The sequence below is a fragment of the Helianthus annuus genome, chromosome 6 (genome assembly GCF_002127325.2).
Source record: "Helianthus annuus cultivar XRQ/B chromosome 6, HanXRQr2.0-SUNRISE, whole genome shotgun sequence".
NCBI lineage: Eukaryota > Viridiplantae > Streptophyta > Magnoliopsida > Asterales > Asteraceae > Helianthus > Helianthus annuus.
The window spans coordinates 62923252-62949460 of record NC_035438.2 but is presented as its reverse complement, the minus strand read 5'-3'; positions in this window follow the sequence as shown (position 1 = coordinate 62949460).

The following is a 26209-nucleotide window of genomic DNA, read 5'->3' as shown; positions in this document are numbered from 1 at the left end:
GTCTAGGAAAATATGATAACTTTACTTGGGATAAATATCTTGCATCAAACAACAAAGTGTGTTTGGCAGAACAAGATGATGAAAAGTTGGCTGAAGGTTTCTGTTGGGACAATTTTTGCCCAGATCAAGAACTCATGGCCAAAGAGATGTCCAAAAACACTTCAAATGTTAATGTTTTCATTGCAAATGCTTACGATTTGAAATGTGCTGAAAAATGCAGGAAAGTCATGGAAGCTGCTGAAGCAAGACGGAGAAAGCTTGAAGAAGAGGAAGAAGAGGAAGAGAGATTAAAAGCTGAAGCTGAAGCTGAGAAAAAGAGAAGATCTGAATTTTTACGATCAAACAGAACAGTCAAAGAGGTTCCTGAATTTGAAGTTAAAATTGATGCAGAACCTGTCAAAGTTCCTGAAAAGTGCATAAATTGTGATTCTTTAATCAAGCAGAACAATGAGTTGTTGCACAACATAAACAGATTGAAAGAATCCTATGATACAATGAACAGAGAAATCAATAAGTATACTGATTCAAACGGTGAACAAGCTGTGGCAATGAATACATTGAAGATAGCGTACCTGAGACAGCTTGATGATGCCAATTTTCATATAAAAAAGTGTGCTGATTTGGAGTTGAAGTTAGCAACACAAAAGATAGAAACTGAGAAAGTTAAAAAGTTATTAGAAAGTTACTCATGTTCTACTTTTGTTGTTGACAGGATTTATCCGGTTGTGGAGGAATTGAAGACATTTGAAGAAGAGAAAACGTCCGAAGAAAGAAATCCGTGACAAAAGACGAAGATAAAGTGAAGACTTCTGGTAAGAAATCAAGTGTGGTCTACAATAGATGTCCGCCCCCGGTTGAAAATGGATATTCACCTCGAAATCCAAATTCCGAGAGAGTCGAAAAAGCAATAAACTTAGAATGGGAGTCTGGGCCATCGGATAACTTGCCAGAAAATATTGATGTCACATACACGTCATCCGACACTGTTCATGAGTCAAAGTTGATAAAAAGTGTGGTCGATCAGGTGTTAGATAAAGATGACAGTGAGGAGTCAAATATGGAGTACAAACCCGAGTCAAAGTCTGAGTTTGATGCGTCAAAGCCAACAATCAAAAAGGACAAACGGGTTTATGACAAACAATTTTTGCTATCAAAATCTAATTTGAATGATGAATCATTCAAAGTGGCATATACTTTGAAAGATTCTGACAAATTATATTCTGATAATGCTTTTCTAATAAGAAGTGTCAGATTTGAAATGATTCAAAAGGTTTTCAAAATTACAGAAATTAATATTTCTGAAATAAAAGATTTAAATCTTTTTGGAAAACCTAAACAATACACTTCAAGAGAACAACAAAGAATTAACAAGAAAATGGGTTACAATTGTGGTTATAGTTTCCAAAAGAAACCAAACCATAATTGTAATTTCAAAAAGAAAAGGTTTAGGATTTAATCAACCGAAAAACTATAAAAATGAAAAAGTTTATAAACCAAAAACTGTGTTTCTTTCAGGGAAAACGACAGAAGCTGAGAAAGAACAATCATTCAGACAGCAGACAAATCAGGAATTCCTTGCCAAGAAACAAGAAGAGTTGAAGAAGAATGATGTTCCAAAGAAGATTGAAAAGAGAACCTGTTTTCAGTGTAAAACTGTTGGTCATGTTGCGAAGTATTGTCCAAAGACATTCAAACCAAAACAGGAAGTCTTTGGTAAACTAAAAGAGAAAGTCGTTGAGAAAACTGAACTGTCAACCCGAAAGTTTACTGGCTTTGAAAATTCAACTTTTGAAAAAAGAGAATGTTCAAAGAGTGTTTTAAAAAAGAAAAGAAAATGTAAAAAATCAAAAATGGGTTGTGAAAGGTTCAGGTAACAATTCTGGTGATGAATCTGATTCCACAAAATCAGAGGAGCCACGTGTTGAGAAAAAGGTTGAAAAATCAGTTCCAACTATGAACAATGAAAATTTTCCACCGTTGCGTGCTGAAAATTTTATGAAGAAAGTTGGAAAAGTTGAAATTTCAAATCAATTTTATTCTGACAAGAAGAAATTTGATGTTGAAAAAACTTTCAATGGAAATGTGAAACACATTTTTGGCAAAATGGTTAATGGTAAAGCCAAAGGTGTTAAAGAATTTTATGCTGCCAAAAGAGGGGTTCACAAGTCTGTTGAAAGAAAAAATGATGAGATTGTTACACCCAAGGAAGGTCAGGCTTGGGTGGATATATTTTTCAAAGAGTAAAAACCTGACATGCCGGAGATCCCTAGTTGGTAATCGTGGATCATGAATCTGCATCATTCTTTATCATGTTTGTATAATGTGTTTGAGAAGTTTTGCAGGACTTGCCAGAACCCCCAGGTTTGTAAGCGAGGAGTAGGAATCGGCACCTTGAGAATTCAACCAACAGATGGTAATTGGTTGAAAAACAGGTTTGAAGTGCTTAATTGTTAATTCTTCAAGTGGTTGTTTGTTTGTTGTTGTTACAAGTGGTTCAGGTTGATCTTACAAGTGGTTAATCAAGGTCATTAAATTGAACTTGTGTTAACTATCATTCATAGAATTGGCGAACAATGTGATGATTTGATCCCCAATTTTACAAGTGGTAAAATCAACAAAATTTAGTTTCCGGAAAAACCATTCTGATTAAAACAAACTTGAGTGTTTTGAAATCATTATGGGATAATAGTTTGTTGTGAGGGGGAGCTCTGATTGTTTATGCCAAGCGGATGGAGAATTGAAGCAATTCGATATCAGTTGTCATGTTCTGTATAGTTTGTTTTCAATTTTCATTAAATGTATTTGAATTTTAGGGGGAGTAAGAAATTTTAGAAAATCCAAAAACATTAGAAAATTCGAAAAAAACCAAAAACATGATAAAACTGAAAAATGAGTTTTGGTTGCATATAAGAGGAAATGATAGTACATCAGTGGACTATCACGACATGCTAAAGAAATGTAAAGTCAAAATGTGATAAACAATCTTACTGTGGATGTGTCAGTAGGTTTTTGCACATTTAGTAAACTGTAACGAGATATAAACCTAAAATCAAACTTGCTTATTCTGTGGGTTAACAAAACTGCTTGGATATATAGGTAACCCCTGAAATCTTGTTTGAAAGGTCCCTTATTCTGAGATACTAGGTCTTTATACTCAGTGAAATCTGGGGTATTATCCCGGGACTTCTGTTTTATGGAAATACTGACCTAGTCCCCGCATAATGCTTTCCGCAAATGCTTGAAATACAGCGTCGCCCTCAGCAAGCTGATGAAACAATAAAATTGATAGTCGCTGCTGTTGTAATTAAAAGATCCTCTAAAGGGGACACAACGAAAGTCGAAGCCGTCATCTCTCTGCGTATACGGAAGTATCGACCTGAGCTCTCACGGCCCTCGCACATAACCCCTTTACAAATATCATCTGTAGTATACTCACCTGTAAGACTGAATATTGTGTCACACCCCGATTTTCACGTGTCTCACCGGTGGGCCCGGTGGGGGGTTATCGTGACGTAGTTGGCAACAATATAGTCAAACCACACAATATATGAATGCACAGCGGAAGCATAAAGATAATTATATTTCAACCATTGTTTGTAATATCAAATGTATTACGAATAGTCGAAAAAGTATCCACATGGGATCAAAGAAAAATATAAGTTTTGTTCAACAGACGAAGGCATCTTAAGCTTGCGAGACTCTTTATGATGCTAAGGAGAATATCCAGCCAATTACGCATAGTACCTGCATTTAGTCTTTTTGGGAAAATACGTCAGTTTACACTGGTAAATACATTCAACCGACACTTTTGAAAAATGTTTATTAAAATTGATTTGAATGCACAAGGCACAAAATATCTTTTGATTAAAATGCACAGAGGCAAGATTAACCTTTTATAACTTGGGAGAATTATTTAATATTATAATCTTGTGAACGAATTACATGTTCCTTATGCGTTCAGTAGCCTGGATCTAGTCCGGGTTAAAGATCAATAGACACACCACAACGACTATTTATGCACTGACGAGTGTACGCCTACACTCCGCGCTTAGGTCGTGGCTATTTCGTAAAATGATGCCAGGGATATTCGGGACATGGTCATTAACCCCCAAAGGCTTTTAAGTAACAAGACTGTTTAAACGAGCCGATCAAATTTATTCAATTACCCACTCAACGGTGGAGAATTTGATGCCCGATCAAGCGGTATACTATATACCGTAACCCAAGCCCGTATAACGGAAAATAAGTTAAAAGTATTTACCTTTGCAAGTATAAATCCTTAATCGAAATAAATTGCAGATAGCTTTTACTGGTCTCCTATTCTGGAACAGAGGTTTAAAAATAACCTATTAGAATCCTAACGGGTCTTTAATTTAGCCGTAGCTTAGACCGGTCAGTTTCAACGGATAGTTACGGTTTAATCGCGTGAAAGGCGAAAACCGGGAATGGAATGTGATTTTGACCCAACAAGTTTGAAGACTTGTTTTATATGGGTATAAAAATCACACTCTGGATTTTGGGGTCGAAACGATAAGGTTTGACCCGTTTCGGCTAGTTTATGTAAACTAGTTACATAAACCGAACCGTGCGCGCAAAAGGCGTAACGGGTAACCGTAAGAATCCTACACGGGTTTCCTAAGTCAATATGCTTTAAAGAGGTTGTGGTATCAGTAGGATACCTTCCATAATGCCCGTAACGAGTTTAAGTTCATATTATGCCCCGTAGAGGTGTTTCGGTCTTTTTAAAGATTTATATAAGAGGTTTCTGAGTTCTACAGGAAATCTGAGTTTCCCGAACATTTTATAAAGTCCAAAATACTTTACTTATTATTTAAAATCAGTAGCAACTGGAATCGGGTCAAAAGACCTTGTAGAACTCAAGTTATGGCCGAAAAGGGTATATTCGGTATTTACCGAACCATTGCCATAACCGCAGGTTATGAGCAGGTTAAAAATAATTAAAAATCTTTAAAAATCCCAAAATATTATTTTACATCATTGTGTAAAAGGTTTGGTGTCGAAATTCGGGTTTAGATAGGCGTTATGCTAATTGCGCTATTAAATTACTAAAGTTTCTGTAATTTGCGCTATTTAGCATAACTCCTATTCTGGACCTCGGATTGACGTGAAATTTTAGGGACATGCTTAGAAATCAGTAACTAAGGTTATGATTCTTTCATATGTCCGAAATTCTCGTTTTAAATCAAAAAGGGCGTTACGGTCAACTTTTAAGCATTTAACGGAAATGTGTAAAAGACTCGGACAAACAACGAACCGGTCACAGAGGGTTATACCATCATGTAACCTGGTCCTAAGAGAGTCCTAAGGCATATCTAAATCATACTTTAACGGGTCAGAACTGAAGTCAATGCAAAAGTCAAATCTTTGCGACTTTCGGCTCCGAACCGGGTCAAAACAGTAAATGGTCGGATCAAACAAGATTAGACTAGTTAATATACTTATTATCATGTTTTATGAGTGTTTAAAAGGTTACACATCATCTACATTACTGATTATGCATTAAATCGCAAAATGGCATTTCTGTTGACTTTTTCTAAGCACGTTTGACTCGACATTTGGACTAGTTAGAGTGGGAATCAGAGGGTGCCATTTTAGGGGTTTAAAGCCCACATGATTACCATCATATAACTATCTTTGATTCGACAAACCACTGGACCATTTGTGATTTATCGCAAAGTCAACTGTTAATTACGACGGATTGACTTTTAAGCTAAACTAAGCAAAAACAAAGCCACAAAAGGTTAGGCACACTTACAGAAGCTTGGTGCACGACTATGGATGTTAGGAGAATGCTTGAGAGCTCCAGAAATGATCAGAAGGCAGGTTTGAGGTGTGTTTCACAATGGAACACTACCATGCCTTTTATAGTGAAAAACTTAGCTCAAGATCATTACAACTCACTCTAGGATTGCTCATGGATGATCAGCAGGTGTCCTAAGGTGCTAGGGGACATGTAGAGGGCGCCCATGCTTCAATTAATGCCTAAATGATCGTTCACAAGCTCAAACAACGAATCTGTCTAAGAATTCTGCATCTGGGGCCTTCACGAGGTCCGCATTAGGATCAGGCAACCTTTACGCGGGCCGCCTGAATCCTAATGTCAGAAAACGAATCAGCAGGTGGCTCGCGGCCCGCATTAAGTCACCCATAACCTTAACGCGGCCCGCATTAGACCTGATTTCCAAGATTTTCAAATCTTTTGTAATGATTAACCTGACCTTTCGGTTTCGAAGGGGTAACTTTGCGATTTGGCCCTCGATTATTTACCACTAAGGGCCTCGTGCCTTTTACCCGCATTGTTAAGTCCCCGGTTAGTTTAATTACTATCCGAAAAGCCTTAACTTTTATTGTTGACGCTTTTAACCCCTCGCATACGAATTTGATCACAACTTTCTCGCTTTAAAACGGAACTTCGCGGAATTTATATCGTATATTCTAGTGAGCGTATTTTACTGTTACAAAGCCTCGGGTTCGTTAAAGGGTCACTCAGAGGTATAAATTAAACATGTTGACACAATTAACCCCTGTAGCTTGTAATCTCTCACTTTCTTCCGCATTTCGCTCCGTACGATCCATGATTTATTCGTTTGAAGGTACGAGCATCGTTTAGGGTTATTATACAGTATATTTACCCTTTGTTGACATTTTTAACCCTCGAATTTACATACTTTCAAGGTTTGTCAACTTTAGTCCTTTATTTAGTATTTAATACCACGTGTAAACTCATGACACGTGTCAACACATTATTGGACACAAAATTTCGAGGTGTTACATCCTCACCCCCTTAAAATAAATCTCAACCCGAGATTTACTGAAACAAATAAGGGTATTTCTCTTTCATCGTGGCTTCAACCTCCCACGTGAATTCGGGACCTCTACGGGCGTACCATTTGACCTTTACTATAAGTACATGCTTCCTTCGAAGCTTCTTTACCTGTCGATCTTCAATCGACAAAGGTTTTTCCACAAATTTTAAGCTCTCATCTATATGCACATCTGTGTGTGGTATCACAAGTGATTCATCAGCGAAGCACTTCTTTAGATTGCAGATGTGGAACACATTGTGAATTCCATTGAGCTCCTCCGGCAAGTTTAACTTGTAGGCAACTGACCCGACACGTTCGATAACCTCGAAAGGTCCTATGTATCTCGGGCTTAGTTTGCCTTTCTTACCGAAACGCATCACCCCCTTCCAGGGTGATACCTTAAGTAACACTTTTTCACCTACTTCAAAGTGAAAATCTTTACGCTTTGGATCCGCGTAACTTTTCTGCCTATCTCGGGCAGCTTTTAGACGGTCTCGAATCTGGACAATCTTGTCCGTCGTCTCGAAGACTATCTCTGGTCCTGATAATTGGACATCTCCAACTTCCGCCCAACAAACAGGCGATCTACACTTTCTACCATATAATGCCTCGAAAGGCGCAGCCTTTATGCTGGTGTGGTAGCTATTGCTGTAGGAGAATTCGATTAATGGTAGGTTCTTATCCCAACCACCACCCAAATCGATAGCACATGCTCGTAGCATGTCTTCCAACGTCTGAATAGTACGCTCACTCTGACCGTCTGTCTGGGGATGGTAAGCCGTACTAAAATTCAAACGTGTGCCCAAAGATTGCTGGAAGCTTTTCCAGAAATGAGACGTGTATCTAGTATCTTGGTCAGAGATAATAGACACAGGTATGCCATGCAAGGCTACAATCTTATCAACGTATAACTGGGCTAACATGTCGGAGCTATACGTCTCCTTGATGGGTAAGAAATGTGCTGACTTAGTCAGTCTATCTACTATAACCCATATTGTATCATTTCCTTTTCTCGTCTTGGGTAACTTGGTAATAAAATCCATAGTTACACATTCCCACTTCCATTCGGGAAGTTCAGGCTGTTGTAGCAAGCCTGACGGCTTTTGATGCTCAACTTTGACTTGCGCACAAGTCAAGCATTTGGCTACATAAGCGGCTACAGACTTTTTCAAGCCTATCCACCAATAATTTGCCTTTAGATCCTGATACATCTTATCATCTCCCGGGTGAACAGAATATTTGGAACTATGGGCTTCCTGGAGGATAACATCTCGTAGTCCTCCATAAATTGGAACCCATATTCGTCCATTTAATCGTAAAATTCCGTCTTTGCTAAGAGTCAACTGCTCCTCAGTTACTCCTAGCTTTTCTTTAGGATAGTTAGCTTCCAACACAACTTCTCTCTGTGCAGCTAACAACCTTTCAATCAAATTATTCTTCACTTCAATGCTCTTGGCATTGATTCGGATGGGTTTCACCCTTTCCTTCCGACTCAAGGCATTAGCGACTACATTCGCCTTGCCGGGATGATATCTGATTTCGCAATCATAATCATTTAAAGTCTCCATCCAACGACGCTGCCTCATGTTTAATTCCTTCTGATTAAACAGATGTTGAAGGCTCTTATGATCCGAATAGATCACAAACTTGATGCCATACAAATAATGCCTCCACAGTTTTAGTGCGAACACCACGACACCCAACTCCAAGTCATGGGTGGTGTAATTCTTCTCATGCACCTTTAACTGTCTTGAAGCATAGGCAATAACCTTGCCTTTCTGCATAAGCACGCATCCCATGCCAGTGTGTGATGCATCGCAGTAAACTACGAACTCTTCGGTACCTTCAGGCAATGTCAGCACAGGAGCGTTGCTCAGCTTTTGTTTCAGAATATCAAAGGACTCTTGCTGCTTAGGGCCCCAAACGAACTTTACTTTCTTCTTGGTCAAAGAAGTTAAGGGCGCAGCAATCCTTGAAAAATTTTCAATGAAACGCCTGTAATATCCTGCTAACCCCAGGAAACTACGAATCTCTGTAGGCATCTTTGGCTCTTGCCAATACATTACGGCTTCTACTTTAGCGGGATCCACCTGGATACCATGCTCGCTGACAACATGTCCTAGAAATTGGACTTCTCGAAGCCAGAATTCGCACTTAGAGAATTTGGCATAGAGTTTCTCATGATGCAGGAGTTTGAGAATATAACGAAGGTGTTTCTCATGGTCAGCTTGGTTCATAGAGTAGATAAGAATATCGTCGATGAAAACAATGACGAGTTTATCTAAGTACGGCTTGCAAACGCGATTCATGAGATCCATGAACGCAGCCGGTGCATTAGTGAGCCCAAAAGGCATCACTAGGAACTCGTAGTGACCGTAACGAGTCCTAAATACGGTTTTAAGTACGTCTTCATCTCTGACTTTTAGTTGATGGTAGCCTGACCTCAAATCGATCTTCGAGAAATAACTTGCCCCTTGTAACTGATCGAACAAATCGTCGATCCTCGGCAAGGGATATCTATTCTTTATCGTGACCTTATTAAGCTCGCGATAATCGATGCACAGACGCAACGATCCGTCCTTCTTCTTGACAAACAGGACTGGTGCTCCCCAAGGAGACGAACTAGGTTTGATGAAACCTTTAGCTAGCAGTTCATCCAGTTGGGTCCCCAACTCCTTCATTTCGGTTGGTGCTAACCTGTAAGGTGCTCTAGCAACAGGTGCTGCTCCAGGAATGATATCGATCCTGAATTCCACTTGCCTACTTGGTGGTAACCCAGGTAGATCTTCAGGGAAAACTTCTGGATATTCCGAAATGACGGGAATGTCTTCTATCTTCGGTTTAGGCTCTTCAATAATCACATGTGCCATGTAGATGACACAACCCTTCTTTAGACATTTTGAAGCCTTGAGCATAGTCACTTGCTCAGGCAATCCATACTGGGTATCTCCCCGAATGGTAAGCGATTCACCAGACGGAGTCTTTATCACCACTTGCTTTCTGTTGCAGACGATTTGGGCCTGGTTGTGAGATAACCAGTCCATACCCAATACTAGGTCAAAACCGGCCAATTTAAAGGGAAGTAGAGATAGAGGAAAAGAGTGGTTCTTAATGGATATCACACATCCATCTAACACAGTGGAGACGGTTTCTATGGTGCCATCTGCTAGCTCTACCTCATAATTCACATTTAAGGTTTTGACAGGCATATTCAGCAATTTGCAAAATTTATGATCTACGAAAGACTTATCAGCGCCCGAATCAAAAAGTACTCTTGCAAAGATATCGTTTATGAGGAAAGTACCTGTGATCACGTTATCGTCTAGCACTGCTTCTTTCGCCTCCATCCTGAAGACTCTTGCATTGGTCTTCTTGGCCTCTTCCGGCTTCTTGGCATTTTTAGGGCAGTTGGTTCTAATGTGCCCCTTCTCATTACAACTGTAGCAAGTTGCATCCTTTATCTTTTTGCAATCCACGGTCTTGTGGTCCTTGGACTTGCATAACCCGCAAGCAAATGACTTCGACTGAGTCTGCGAGTTTGATTCGAGTCTACATTTTCCAAAGTGATGTCTCTTGCAATTCTTGCACTTGGGCTTCTCACCAGACTGTTGCCCATCCTTCCTTGACTCAGACCCTCTCTTGCTGTCACCGTTTCCACGGTGCTTCTTGCCCGACCTTCGTGAAGTATCATCTTCACGCTTTCTCTTCTCAGCCTCTTTGTTCCTCAGCGATCTTTGTCGGACCGCATCCAGAGTCAGGGACAAAGATATGTCAGCTACAGATCTAAAGGTCGCTGGCCGAGAGGCCTTTACGCTTGCCTTTATCTCGGGGGCTAACCCACCGATAAAACGAGCTATTCTCTTTGGCTCAGGGGTTACCAGATACGGAACCAACCGGGACATTGTGTTGAAGCTCGTGAGGTAAGCTTGACAGTCAAGGTTCGTCATAACCAACGATAGAAAGTCGGTCTCGATCTTTTCAACCTCATGTTGGGGGCAATAATTCTCTTTGATGAGAGAAATGAATTCCTCCCATGTCATGCTGTATAAAACAGCCTTCCCCGAGGCCTGAACCAGAGACCTCCACCAAGCCAGGGCCTCGCCCTTGAATGATTGTGAAATAAACTTTACCACATCTTTCTCTGCGCAACCACTGATGTCCACCACGGTGTCCATCTCGTCTAGCCACGTCATACAATCTACCGCGCCCTTCTCCCCGGTGAAATCTCGGGGTTTACAAGATACAAAATACTTGTAGGTGCAGCCCCTAGCGCGAGATGCATCAGTATACACTTTTTCTGGACGAACACTGTTTTCATTAGATGAGTGGTTATCATCGTCCTTTTTAGGCTTAGACGGTGGTTTGCTGTGAGATTTTGAGTGGGTTTTCGGCTTTGAGTGTGGTTTAGATATGGTTCTGCTCCGAGATTCAGTGTATTCTTCATACTGTCGATCCAGGGCTGCCTTAACAGCACCATCGACAAGAGCCTTCAATTCTGCGCCAGTCAAATGAACCTGGGCGTTATCGTATTCATCTTCTTTCGAGTGACTATTCTCCCCACTTGGATCAGCCATGGTAAATTGAATCTGCTACAAAAGATAACGAAAAAGTTTTATTTAGGAGTTTATTATGGAATTGTCTTTTATGGCAATTCATTAACCATGGTACCAGAGACCATATCTGGTTAATTTGCTACTCACTTTTATTTAGGATTTGAATATAACTTATCCTAATTACAAACAATATTGTTAGTGGCATAAAAGCCTAGTCACGAGGACGTTTTTATAATATTAGCCGGGATTACAGAGAATCAAGGCATGAAGGTTTGAACCATAGTCCTTTTACCTTTTCTGACAGGGAGTCATAGACTACCACTGCCTTTTGTCTTATATGACAATAAATATGGCCCGTAGGCGCTACATCATTAATGGATGTTTAATAAGTTTGGCCCGTAGGCACTACATCACTAATGGATGTTTAATAATTTGGCCCGTAGGCAGTACATCACTAATGGATGTTTAATAAATGATCATCTTTATTGACGATTTAACCCATGATTTCTAAATCATTAATTTAGGCTTTGGAATCCTTAGAAGGATTCTTATATTAGAATGACGCGTGCGATTTTAATGAATCACATCTGCCATGAACGTTAACATGATTACAGAGGTTAACAGGAAATCTGAATCTTTTAATCAGGTCGTACCATCTTGGCCGGGTCTTATAGTGACACCTGGCTAGGTTTCACTCTTAAGATTCTTTATTTAGGCAGATTTAATTTAAAAGGAATGATTTTTGATTTATTTCATATATAATAACAAAATTGAAATTCATAACATAATATTCCATAATTTCAAATATGATTACACGCTGCCCTAAACGGGACTTTTTAAATAAATAATTACCTACGCAGAGGTTTATAGAAAAACAAGTCCACGCAGGGACCAATACAAGGTAGATGTCCACGTAGGGACTAAAAAGGTAAGTCCGCGCAGGGACTGAAATACGTTAAATGTCCACGCAGGGACTAAATTGTAAATCCAACAATACATAAGGAGACTAATGATCTCGTTTCTTCCTCCCTTTTAGTAGGTTTGCTAGGCCCTTGAGAAATCCACGATTACTCTTACGTTCTTGTTCGAAGTCTCGTTCCACACGGTTTAAACGTTGTAGGATTTCTTCTTGCTCCGGTGGAGAAAAACGTGGCTGTTGCGACGGTTGTTGAACCGGAGGTCTAGGAGGTATTGGATACCCATGAGCTGAGTAATCTGGTCTCCAAGAAGTTCCATGGAGGGCATTGTAATTAGCCGCTACCACATATGGATCAGCATCATAGTTATAGTTACAGTGCGTGTGAGTCGGCTGCTCAAACGGATTGTACGCGGTGGAACCGCCATACGCTGGTATCGGATTATCATATCCGAATGGTGGCGGAGGTGGTGCAACTGGTGCAGAATTCACCTTTGCAGGGTGACCCGAAGGTTCCCCTAATTGTGGTTCTTCTTCAGGCACTGACGGAAAGTAACTCGCACTCGAGTGGCGAGGGGTGCTGAAATGGAATTCCCCTCCTCGGGTGGACATCCGTGCGCCTGATCTTCTACGCCTTGGCGGATCTGGAATTACTGGTTGAACTGGTGGCGGTGGTGGTGGCGTAACTGCCACGAACCGCGAATCCTCAGAAGGATCCTGTTGTTGCTGTTGGTCGTGAGGCGAGAAATGATGTGAAGGTGTAAAGTACCAATTACATTGGTCAAACCTCGCCTGGTAGTTGTCGGGACCTTGATAGGGTGTTCCATGGAAGGATGACCCATCAGAGATCTCGATTGGATGATTGGGAGTACCCCTTGCAGGCTCGACGGGATCTGTATCCTCGTCCATATCCACGGCATTATCTTCAGAAAAGTGACCCTCTGGTCCTAAAGGGTTATACCCTATTGGCTCTTGGATATAATCCGCCGGGTTAAAGTGTCCTACAAAGAAAGGTGAAGGATCGCCATAAGAACGGTGCGAAGCAGATCGCTGGAGAGGTATGAACGATGGTTGAGGGTTATTGGGATTGTTTTCCGAATCTGGTCCAAAAGAATGACGGTATGAGGGTGTCGAACTGTGCGAGGTAGAATGTCTCGCAGGTTCAAAGAGGTTTCTTCTTCGTCTCTGTGGTTCCTCACTTCTTGTATTGGAAGGAGCTCGCATGTTCGAAGGTCCAGCCTCGTGATCATTGTGAGTAATGATCGTCCCTTTGCCTCTTCCTCCTCTTCCTCTTCTGATTGCTGGTGGCATATTTCCTGCTTTCAAAACTTTAAATAACAACAAACAATAAAAAGACAAACTGAAATAAAAATTCAAATTTGTCCTATGTTCTTGTCTAGACTCAAGTATGTGCAATTGTGTCATTGAGATTAAACACTTAAGGATAGGGTTTAATTCACTCAACGTTGGCTCTGATACCAACCTGTCACACCCCGATTTCCACGTGTCTCACCGGTGGGCCCGGTGGGGGATTATCGTGACGTAGTTGGCAACAATATAGTCAAACCACACAATATATGAATGCACAGCGGAAGCATAAAGATAATTATATTTCAACCATTGTTTGTAATGTCAAATGTATTACGAATAGTCGAAAAAGTATCCACAGGGGATCAAATAAAAATATAAGTTTTGTTCAACAGACGAAGGCATCTTAAGCTTGCGAGATTCTTTATGATGCTAAGGAGAATATCCAGCCAATTACGCATAGTACCTGCATTTAGTCTTTTTGGGAAAATACGTCAGTTTACACTGGTAAATACATTCAACCGACACTTTTGAAAAATGTTTATTAAAATTGATTTGAATGCACAAGGCACAAAATATCTTTTGATTAAAATGCACAGAGGCAAGATTAACCTTTTATAACTTGGGAGAATTATTTAATATTATAATCTTGTGAACGAATTACATGTTCCTTATGCGTTCAGTAGCCCGGATCTAGTCCGGGTTAAAGATCAATAGACACACCACAGCGACTATTTATGCACTGACGAGTGTACGCCTACACTCCGCGCTTAGGTCGTGGCCATTTCGTAAAATGATGCCAGGGATATCCAGGACATGGTCATTAACCCCCCCAAAGGCTTTTAAGTAACAAGACTGTTTAAACGAGCCGATCAAATTTATTCAATTACCCACTCAATGGTGGAGAATTTGATGCCCGATCAAGCGGTATACTATATACCGTAACCCAAGCCCGTATAACGGAAAATAAGTTAAAAGTATTTACCTTTGCAAATATAAATCCTTAATCGAAGTAAATTGCAGATAGCTTTTGCTGGTCTCCTATTCTGGAACGGAGGTTTAAAAATAACCTATTAGAATCCTAACGGGTCTTTAATTTAGCCGTAGCTTAGACCGGTCAGTTTCAACGGATAGTTACGGTTTAATCGCGTGAAAGGCGAAAACCGGGAATGGAATGTGATTTTGACCCAACAAGTTTGAAGACTTGTTTTATATGGGTATAATAATCACACTCTGGATTTTGGAGTCGAAACGATAAGGTTTGACCCGTTTCGGCTAGTTTATGTAAACTAGTTACATAAATCGAACCGCCACAAGGCGTAACGGGTAACCGTAAGAGTCCTACACGGGTTTCCTAAGTCAATATGCTTTAAAGAGGTTGTGGTATCAGTAGGATACTTTCCATAATTCCCGTAACGAGTTTAAGTTCATATTATGCCCCGTAGGGGTGTTTCGGTCTTTTTAAAGATTTATAAAAGAGGTTTCTGAGTTCTACAGGAAATCTGAGTTTCCCGAACAGTTTCTAAAGTCCAAAATACTTTACTTATTATTTAAAATCAGTAGCAACTGGAATCAGGTCAAAAGACCTTGTGGAACTCAAGTTATGGCCGAAAAGGGTATATTCGGTATTTACCGAACCGTTGCCATAACCGCAGGTTATGAGCAGGTTAAAAATAATTAAAAATCTTTAAAAATCCGAAAATATTATTTTACATCAGTGTGTAAAAGGTTTGGTGTCGAAATTCGGGTTTAGATAGGCGTTATGCTAATTGCGCTATTAAATTACTAAAGTTTCCGTAATTTGCGCTATTTAGCATAACTCCTATTCTGGACCTCGGATTGACGTGAAATTTTAGGGACATGCTTAGAAATCAGTAACTAAGGTTATGATTCTTTCATATGTCCGAAATTCTCGTTTTAAATCAAAAAGGGCGTTACGGTCAACTTTTAAGCATTTAACGGAAATGTGTAAAAGACTCGGACAAACAACGAACCGGTCACAGAGGGTTATACCATCATGTAACCTGGTCCTAAGAGAGTCCTAAGGCATATCTAAATCATACTTTAACGGGTCAGAACTGAAGTCAATGAAAAAGTCAAAGCTTTGCGACTTTCGGCTCCGAACCGGGTCAAAACAGTAAATGGTCGGATCAAACAAGCTTAGACTAGTTAATATACTTATTATCATGTTTTATGAGTGTTTAAACAGGTTACACATCATCTACATTACTGATTATGCATTAAATCGCAAAATGGCATTTCTGTTGACTTTTTCTAAGCACGTTTGACTCGACACTTGGACTAGTTAGAGTGGGAATCAGAGGGTGCCCTTTTAGGGGTTTAAAGCCCACATGATTACCATCATATAACTATCTTTGATTCGACAAACCACTGGACCATTTGTGATTTATCGCAAAGTCAACTGTTAATTACGACGGATTGACTTTTAAGCTAAACTAAGCAAAAACAAAGCCACAAAAGGTTAAGCACACTTACAGAAGCTTGGTGCACGACTATGGATGTTAGGAGAATGCTTGAGAGCTCCAGAAATGATTAGAAGGCAGGTTTGAGGTGTGTTTCACAATGGAACACTACCATGCCTTTTATAGTGAAAAACTTAGCTCAAGATCATTACAACTCACTCTAGGATTGCTCATGGATGATCAGCAGGTGTCCTAAGGTTCTAGGGGACATGTAGAGGGCGCCCATGCTTCAATTAATGCCTAAATGATCGTTCACAAGCTCAAACAACGAATCTGTCCAAGAATTCTGCATCTGGGGCCTTCACACGGCCCGCATTAGGATCAGGCAACCTTTAAGCGGGCCGCCTGAATCCTAATGTCAGAAAACGAATCAGCAGGTGGCTCGCGGCCCGCATTAAATCACGCATAACCTTAACGCGGCCCGCATTAGACCTGATTTCCAAGATTTTCAAATCTTTTGTAATGATTAACTTGACCTTTCGGTTTCGAAGGGGTAACTGTCACGGCCCCCGACCCGGTTTGACCCGTTTCAGGAGCCGCGGGACAGAAATCCTGCAGTATTTAAATTTTAGGCGACAGCGGAAGTCTTTTTAAAACAAGATCTTTTAATAATTCAAACTGCCCGTTTTATAAATGGGGGATAAAATCCCATAATTTACAATAATGTGATTTCTCCGGGAAATCTTTATTTTCAAAACATGTTTCTTTTATTTATTTACACTGAGCCACTTTTCTAAGCTGGGAGTGCTTCACGGCACTTTTCTTTCTTTGCTCACAACAGATCACCTGAAACATGTTTGAAAAAGGTTTTGTCAGCGGGGAAATACCGAGTGAGTTCATTCAGTTTTTAGGAAATGACCCATAGTTATAAATTACAGCATAAGAGCGATTACAATGGTTCCTATCTTATCTTTATCTGGCTTTCTGTCACAATGGTGACAAGTCACAATGGTGACGATGGTCATACCACTATTAGGTTAATGAACTCTAATAGTGACGTTCCTCCCTAGTAGGTCAATGAACCTAACTGGGAGAAATAGTAATGTGCACAATACCCCACTAACCAATAAATCAAGATATCCACGACTTAGTCCCTGTAATTATAACACTTTGAAAATAATTTGAGGTATTGTAAAACAGTTGATAAAAAGAAGAATGACTCACATTGCAGATTTAACGAGCAGTGTATAAGCCTTACTGATTTGCCTGTGATTAACCTAATTTAAATAATAATGCACACACACAACCGGGTTAATGATCAATACAGCATTTACGATAACTCACGAGATCAAATTCTCACAACGAACGACAAAGTGCGATACTTAAACATCCATCGATTTAACGACGAACGACAAAGTATAACCCTATGTGGGCGGCACTTAAACATCCATTGGATATATTGATCAGTCGGAAAATGAATCGTAATAGCGATTGAGTTATTACCCTGATTGCGGCAGCGATTCGTGCGGTGTGTGATTTGTAGTAAACGATATATAACTTCGTCTACGAAGTGAATTTTCTCGTCGAATTAACGCCAAATTTCAAGTCCCAAACCCCCTATTTATACTGGATTTTTGCACCTCCCGCGTGTCGCGGAAGAATACGTGGCCTGTGCCGCGTATCGCCTGGGATGACCAAGTAGGGTAGGGTAGGTTAGTCACCTGCCTAGCCTTGCTGAGTCGACAGTTTCGATAAATTCTATTTAGACAACGAATTCGAAGGATAATCGTCAACTAGGTTTTACCCCCCCTGAGTTTTAGGGGCCCTGATCCTGATTCCGATTGTTCTGAAAATTTTAGGGTTTATGTAGAATTACTTGGGTTTCTCAATTAGGGTTTTCTTAATAGATAATTAACATATTAAGTATTGATTTTAGTGAGAGTTGTTACAGTAACTTTGCGATTTGGCCCTCGATTATTTACCACTAAGGGCCTCGTGCCTTTTACCCGCATTGTTAAGTCCCCGGTTAGTTTAATTACTATCCGAAAAGCCTTAACTTTTATTGTTGACGCTTTTAACCCCTCGCATACGAATTTGATCATAACTTTCTCGCTTTAAAACGGAACTTCGCGGAATTTATAGCGTATATTCTAGTGAGCGTATTTTACTGTTACAAAGCCTCGGGTTCGTCAAAGGGTCACTCAGAGGTATAAATTAAACATGTTGGCACAATTAACCCCTGTAGCTTGTAATCTCTCACTTTCTTCCGCGTTTCGCTCCGTACGATCCATGATTTATTCGTTTGAAGGTACGAGCATCGTTTAGGGTTATTATACAGTATATTTACCCTTTGTTGACATTTTTAACCCTCGAATTTACATACTTTCAAGGTTTGTCAACTTTAGTCCTTTATTTAGTATTTAATACCACGTGTAAACTCATGACACGTGTCAACACATTATTGGACACAAAATTTCGAGGTGTTACATATTGGGATCTGGATACGGGAGTATATTCAAGTAGTGGGACACACGGATAAGTTTAAGTATTAAAGATACTAATTGCATATCTCGAAACAGTTGAAATTTGTGTGAAAATTTAAGTGGACTAACATACTGACAATCTAAGTAAATTGTTTAGAGCTTAAAATGAAATCTAGCTTAACGGTGTTGTTGATATGTTTCAGAAACTGATATGATCCTCTTGCACAAACTCAGAAAAATAATGTCTGTAAATATTTCATGTCAGTATTCTCGTAAGTTTACAAGTGGTGTCAGTTACTTTTGTTCAGAAAATAAAAAAAGAGTTTAGTGTGTTTTAGCATAAATTTTGAAAAATTCAAAAAGATTTTCGACAATTGATGTTGTGAAGCTGATTTTCGAAATTCCAAGTGCTAAACATGAAGAACAGGATTGGGAGAGAGTTTGTGAAATTGTTAAGATTGCTTGATAAGAGCCAGTAAAAGATCCTGTATATAAAATCATTAATGTAGTTTCTAGCAAAAGTTTCTAAAAAGTTTAAAGATTTAATCTTTAAAGAAACTTATGTGTGGGTAGAGATTGTGCAGGTAAATGTGTGCCAGGTGTCTATCCTGTGCTGGAATAGAGCCAAGTAACGATCTTGGTATGAATTGTGGAGTTGTGAATTCCAGACTACGATCCCAGCAGATTGAGAGGGGGAGTCTGAAGACACTGTGTCAACATCCGAGAGAGTGGAGTTTGTTGATGATAAAGATAGAGATTGAGGATTCTTGCAATGACAAATACTTCAGAGGAAGATTGAAGACTGATAAAGACTGTAGAGTGACAATCGAAGACTCGACACTGAAGACTCCGTCAACATCCGAGGGGGAGTTTGTTGGTGCACTACGTCTGTCGACTATGTCTTATATCGAGTCTAGTGATGTATAGGTTAGATATGACACGAAATCCAAGAAACATGTGTTAAACTAGGTTTCGCTTATGTGTCATTGGCCTTGGTTTCGCTCATGTGTCAAAGCAGGTTTCGCTCATGTGGTAATTGAGTAGTTTCGCTTATGTGAACATGTATGTATAAGCGAAACCTGTGAGACTATAAATAGGTCATTTGAGCGAAACCTCATAGTAGTGGTAGGTGTTGTCTTCCGGTTAGCCACGAAGTGCTGCCGAAGTGCTGTCAGAGTCTGTATACGTTATCAAGATCAATACAACAACAATTAATAGTGAATCTGGCTGAAATCGCACCAAAACATTGGTTTCCGCCTCTTGTTTTGGATAGGAAGTCTTCTGATCGACTCAATCAGGGCTTAAAACGATCCTACATTTTGGGGGTTTTAACCCACTAAAAAAGAATGCAAATTGTTAATGGGTCGAGATACCCAAGTGCTGAAAATTCAGCTTATTTCCAAATTTTTGCTGATCTTTAAAAATTCATAGTAAATCAACTGAATGTCCGTTCGGGGCGTATTTTATATCCACGGAAAGGTCTTTGAGACGCCGTCACTAAGAATTTTAGTTTGAACTGAAATATTCTCTGTAATAAGGGGAATATACTGAATTACTACAGCTGCGCAAAGCTGAGTGAAAAACATAAATTTTATAACACTTGCATAATCTTGGGGATTTTATAAAAAAAAAAAACCGTCGGAAGTGATTTTATTGTTGTTGTAAACCTCAACATAATTATATATATATTTACATGAGTTAAAGTGAGTGATTCCATGAATATGGGATGTGTATGCTAAACTAAAAAGTCATGGGCATTGTGACTCGTATGTGCAAATGCATGTGTTCATTGTATAGTGCTTATGAATAAATGACACTTGTGTCGTTAAAATTATATAACCTAATTGAGTAGGTTATGAATGCATATATGAATTATTAAAAATATGTTAAGTAATAATAGCCGTTGATAATCGCATATGTTGTTTAATGAATTACAACATAGTTATGTGATGGTTTATCATTTTATTTGTATTGACTGAATTGCTTTAATAATGGTTTGCTTTGAAGTGTCATTGACTCTATATTAGCAGGGATATACATGAAATGTGGAAAAAGGGGCTCCCGTATTAGAACGGAAAAAGTCACAAATGCGTGACTCGAGATAATGAAGTAGTGGTCTGATGTTGTTTCATTGGGCGCCATGAGCATTGGAAACTCCTTTATGTTTGATAAAAAAAAATAATAATATTATGAGTCCTCACTTAGCAAAAGCTAATTTTTGTGGTATCTTCCGTGTAGGTGATATGTTTGAAAACAATGAACGGCTAGATAAGTCGTGAGAAACAACGGGGTGGCTTGAACCGGTAACGCGGAAGAAGAAAAGAACTCAAAAGTCGTTCACCGATAATCTGGTTCGCTCAATATATTTGTGATTTTTATGTTTACCGTAGGAATGTATATATGTATCGATTTCTCGGTCGAGGCTAATGATATGATAATGTTATATGGCAGATTCGGATGGTAGAAAGGCGAAAGTGATCAAGTCTTGGAAGCAGATCAACTATGGAAAGATTTAGTGATGATTTGTTCACTAAGTATATGGGTTTTCTTATCGGGTCAAATTGACCTAGTTATTTACATTTTGGAGTTTAACTTCAATGTTTGTTTTCGCTAAGTGCTAGTATGTCAATGTAGTAGTTGGTTATGTTTGTTTTATAAAAACTTTGGTTATTAAGCAGGTGTTGTCTTCGTAAGGAATGGTCGTTTTGCAAACAGGTCATGGCAAAATTTTCTAAATGAGAATTTGTAAATGTTTTATTAATCCGAATATGTGGATTAATATATTTATGGAATAATTAACTTTATTAAGTAAGATAAAAAAAATTCTGGGCCTATTTCCACAAAGTATTTTAATATTGTTTTTAACGAGACGGGCGTTATACATGTACAATTTTTTTTAAATTATATGGCGTTTTAGACAAGATGTGACATTTTTATACAACATTATTGCTAAAAAAACATCAGTGATTTTCTTGATGTGTATTTTTTTATCAATTGTTGTGCCATGTAGGATGTAGGCCTATAATGTGATAGACAATTATGACGTTTTGAAAAGATAAACAAATTCAATTTCCCATGTAGTGACTTTTAATATAATAAATGTTTAGCAATAATGTTCCCGTCTCTTCATTTTTTCTGTTTGCAGTTATTGTTTCGTTTAGTTTCATCTATCAATTAGTGTTGTTTTCTAATAATACATTGTTTGGCATTTTTTGGCGTTTTATATAGCAACAACGTGCTTTGCTAGCATCCGTTCTCACAGTTTTCATACTATCAGGCGTTTTGGTGTTTGTAGTTTTTGGCGTTTTATACTCAATTTTTTTATTAGTAGATAATTAGATAATAAACAACAGAGAATTAGATAACAAACAATAGAAAATGAAAAAAAATTTAAAAATTCTAATCTAATTTCTCATCCAAATCTTCACTGTCATCAGCCTTTTCTTCTTGAACCTTTTTGGCATTTTGAACCTTTTTGAATACCTTACCTAGATGCTAATTTTCCTACATAATGCCCGTCTTTAGAAGAAGCTTATTTTTACTGGCATCCTGTATTTTGGTTTGATATATTCTTGTTTGGTGACATGTTGAAGATCAACGCTTGCTCGAATGCTATTATAATAATGGAGTCCAAAATAGCAATTTTTGCACTGGTATTGATCCCTTCATGTCATCAATATATCCATGAAGAACAAAGTGACATGAGACATATCAATGTCATCAGTCTCTTTTTCTTGAATATTTGTCCATCTCATTCAGCAAAAGTTTATAGAGATACCCACCTCAGAGAAGAATCCATTCAGTGAAACTTCATTCAGAACAATACTCAATAGAGAAGAAACGAGGTTTCCCATATGTGTTTTTTTTTAACTATTTTTTGGCGTTTTTGAAGTGTGTGGTTTATAGGAAACATGGCGTTGTTTTTGGGTGTGATCAATTGATTGTGCAGAGATGTCACACCCCTAATTTCCACGTGTCACCGGTGGGCCCGGTGGGGGAGTATCGTGACGTAGTTGATATCATCGTTTGTCAAACAACACAAATTATAATGCACAGCGGAAGCAAATGAAAATAGATTTATTTCAACCATTAAGTGTAATATCGAGTATCACAAATAGTCGAAATAGATCCACAGGCGGATCGAAAATAAAGAGAAAGAAATTGTTCAACAGATATATGCATCCCAAAGCTTGCGAGACTCTATGATGCTAAGGAGAAACCAGCCTATTGCGTATAGCACCTGCACTTAATCTTTTTGGGGAAAATACGTCAGTTTGCACTGGTAAATACAATTTAACTGACTCATTTTGAAAACATTTGAAAAATTTGGTTTTAAATGCACAAGGCACAAAACATTTTATAACTTGGGAATAATTAATCAAAGTTAAACTTGTAAAACCTGTCACACCCCTAATTTCCACGTGTCACCGGTGGGCCCGGTGGGGGAGTATCGTGACGTAGTTGATATCATCATAGTCAAACAACACAAATTATAATGCACAGCGGAAGCAAATGAAAATAGATTTATTTCAACCATTAAGTGTAATATCGAGTATCACAAATAGTCGAAATAGATCCACAGGCGGATCGAAAATAAAGAAAAAGAAATTGTTCAACAGATATATGCATCCCAAAGCTTGCGAGACTCTACGATGCTAAGGAGAAACCAGCCTATTGCGTATAGCACCTGCACTTAATCTTTTTGGGGAAAATACGTCAGTTTGCACTGGTAAATACAATTTAACTGACTCATTTTGAAAACATTTGAAAAATTTGGTTTTAAATGCACAAGGCACAAAACATTTTATAACTTGGGAATAATTAATCAAAGTTAAACTTGTAAAAGATTTACATGTTTGTTGTGCGTTCGGTCGCCCGAGTCGTGTCGGGTTTAAGGTTAAATGACACACCACTAGTATAAGTCCGCGGCGGGAAGCCAACGTTTATACCTTAACAATATGGACATAATACCGGGTGTACGCCTACACCCGGGTGTCAAGGTCGTGGCCAAAAAAATGATGCCAAGGATATCCGGGACATGGTCATTAAGCTCCCAAAGGCGTAAAAACAAACAAAACCAAGTTTTCAAACGGGTCACATTGATAGTACCCAACTACTAATGAGTTGGGGTCAATTGCCCGACCAAGCGGTATTTTATATACCGTACCCCCAAGCCCGTATAGGGAAAATAAGTTAAAAGTATTTACCTGAGCAAGTATAACCACAAAAGAAAAATGCACGTGTCTTTTACTGGGCTCCTATTCTGGAACGAAGGTTATAATAACCTATTAGAATCCTAACGGGTCTTTTAACATAGCCTAAGCTTAGACCGGTTAGTTTCAAAGAATGAATATGGTTTAATCGCGAGGAATGCGAAAACCGGGAAGGAATGTGATTTGGACCCTACAAGCTTGGATACTTGTATAATATGGGTAAACCAAACACATTCTGAATTTAGAGACTAAGATGATATGATTTGACCCGTTTCGGCTAATATGCGTGAACTAGTCACATAAGCCGATCCGAACGCGAAAGTGCGTAACGAGTAACCATATAAGTCATATGCAAGTTTCCTGAGATGATATGTACCAAATATGTTGTAATATCAGTAAGGTATGTCCAATTATCTCCCAAATGATTTTAAACACCAATTACGCCTCATAAGGGCATTTTGGTAATTTTACATAAGCTAAAAAGATAAAAACGGGCAAATCTGAGTTTTTCATCTCTAGTTTACTGTTAAAATATGAAATTCTTCTAAATATATCAGTAGGTATTAGACCTTTTATACAAAAACTAGTTTTGACATATACTATGTCGTAAAAATGCCTAAAAAGGCGATTTGGAGCCATTTCCGGGTTTTAAAAGAAAAGCTGATATTTTTATATTTCTAGAAGGCTCAACATATCATATTTAACATAATAAATCAGTAGAAAAAAGTTTGAGGTCAAAAGGTTTTGTAAAACTCATTTTATGGCCGAAAGGGCAAAATCGGCATAAGTCGAATTAAGCTTAAAACCTCTAGTTATGCTCATCTTAAAAATAAATAAAAATCTTTAAAATTCCCAAAATATTATTATATAACAGTGGGTATAAAGTTTTGATATAAAATTCGGGTTTAAATAGGTTATGCGTTAATTACGCTAATTATTTACTAAGAAAGCTTCTAATTACGCTAATGAGCATAACTCTTAATCTAGACCTCAAACTGATGTCAAATTTTGGGGACAAGTTTATATTTCAGTAACTAAGTTGTCTACCCTTTTATATTTTCAAAAATCATGATTTTTGGACATTTGGGCATAATGGTCAACATATGGGCATTTAACGGAAACATGCATACGAACAAGATATCTAATGAACCACGTTGCATAATCACAGGAGGATATACTAACATGTTATTAGGTCCAAAAGAAGCTCTAAGGCAATCTTAATCTTGACTAAAACGGGTCAGAACTGAAAGTCAAAGCGAAAGTCAAACTATGCGACTTTCGGTTCCGAACCGGGTCTAAACACAAAATTGTCGAGTTGAACATGTTGGAACATGTTCTTATACTTATTACCAAGTTATATTAATGTTCAAACAGGTTACATACAACCTACATTGCTAATTATGCGTTAATTTGAAATTAAGCATTCTGTTGACTTTTTATGATTAGCTTTGACTCGACAATTGACATGCTTAGAATGGGAATCTGGAAACACCCTTTTAAGGGTTTGTTACCCACTTAATTACCTTCCTAAAGGTATCTTTAATTCGTGATTTGACAGAGCACATTATGCTTAATCACGAAGTCAAACCTTAATTACGACGGTTTGACTTTTACTTAATTAGCTAAGCTAGAAAGGATTAAAGAGGGTTAAGGACACTTACAAGAGTCCTAAGATGGATTAGAGAGCCTAAGAAAATGAGTTGGTGACCAGAGGAGCTCTAGAAAGTCTTTAGCCAAAGTTCCAAATGAGCAAGTGTCAAATGATCACACTTGAACCCTTTATATAGTGAACTAGGAGCTCCAAGATCTTGACAAGCAAGTCTAGGGTAGCAAAGGGATGATCCCAAGTGTCCCTAAGGAACTATTTACTGCCTAGCAAGCCCATAGATTCACAAATTTACGTTTTAAGTCGGTTAAACGAATTGGACAGGCAGCTGTCCAAAACTTACTGCCAGCGACGGTCTTACGGACCGTAAGCTTGAGGCCTTACGGTCCGTAAGGATCTCTTGCGGACCGTAAGCTAAGGGGTTACGGTCCGTAACCGACCTTACTGAAACATGGTTCAGGTGCCTTCCTTACGGACCGTAAGCCTGAGTCTTTGCGGTCCGTAACCGATCCTTGCGGGACATGCTCATGCACCCTGCTTACGGACCGTAAGCCAGGGGCCTTGCGGTCCGTAAGCGATGGCCAGAAGACAAAAGTTTGAAAACTTTTAAGTCTTGACCATGCAATCCACCATTCCGAAATCAGACTTTCTTTTGCAGATGTAGGCCACCTTGACCAGCCATTGCATGCCCTACTTCCTCTTACATGTTCCTCATTCAAATTTAAATCATAATGGGACTTGTAAGATCGACGGAGATTCCAAAAATGAGTCTTGGACTCTCAATTACTTGGCCAAGGAAGATTAGCTCTATTAATTCTTATTTACAAGAATTTTATTTAAATTAGGAGTAGTAACATTTCCGAAGTCCTTGATAAAGATG